This window comes from Crocuta crocuta, unplaced genomic scaffold (assembly GCF_008692635.1).
Source record: "Crocuta crocuta isolate KB4526 unplaced genomic scaffold, BGI_CrCroc_1.0 scaffold2576, whole genome shotgun sequence".
NCBI lineage: Eukaryota > Metazoa > Chordata > Mammalia > Carnivora > Hyaenidae > Crocuta > Crocuta crocuta.
Window position 1 is genome coordinate 78669 of NW_027533359.1, and position 619 is coordinate 79287.

At 37.3% G+C, this 619-nt stretch overlaps 1 protein-coding gene across 1 annotated transcript in view; it reads left to right on the plus strand.

Moving 5' to 3' along the window:
* MORF4L2 (mortality factor 4 like 2) overlaps positions 1-619 on the plus strand; it is a 13291-nt gene that overhangs the window by 1655 nt on the left and 11017 nt on the right. The gene's annotated exons all lie outside the window — the stretch shown is intronic.

Here is a 619-nt window from a genome sequence, read left to right on the forward strand (position 1 = left end):
GAAAGAGTTGACGATGTCTTTTTGTTGTTGCGTATATAGACAAGATTAACAAATGGCTTTAGAGCTGAGCAGAGCCGCATTCAAATTCCTACTCGCCAACGCCCTGCTTGGGCTGGCTCCTGTTCTTTCAGTGTCTCGGTTTCCATGTTTGTAAAATGGTGATAATAATAGTATCTACCTCAGAGACGTTTATCTCAGAGGCCTGTAATGTGTTAGTGCTTATAAGATACTTAAGACCAATATTGGCTCCGAAAGATATTCGCTATTATTTTGGAGTGAAAAACGCGCGTAACAGAATGAGAAAAAACACAAATTATGTAAATTTGTTTATTATACTGCTTTTCCTGCCCATCAACTTCTTCCCTAGGAGAAATTCGAGTTATAAAAGAGACATATCAATCTTTACCGCTGAAAAAAATTTACGATTTGAGAATTACCTCAAAATAGCGGGGATTGGAATTTTCCATATTGAAAAGTTTAAAAGGCGGGGGTTGAGGGGAGATGGAGAACGAGAGCGATCAGGGGATGAACCACATGCGATGAGTAGGCCTTGTTTGTATCCTGCTTTGAACACACAAACTGTAAAAAAAAAAAAAAAAAAAAAAAAATTTAAAGTTTA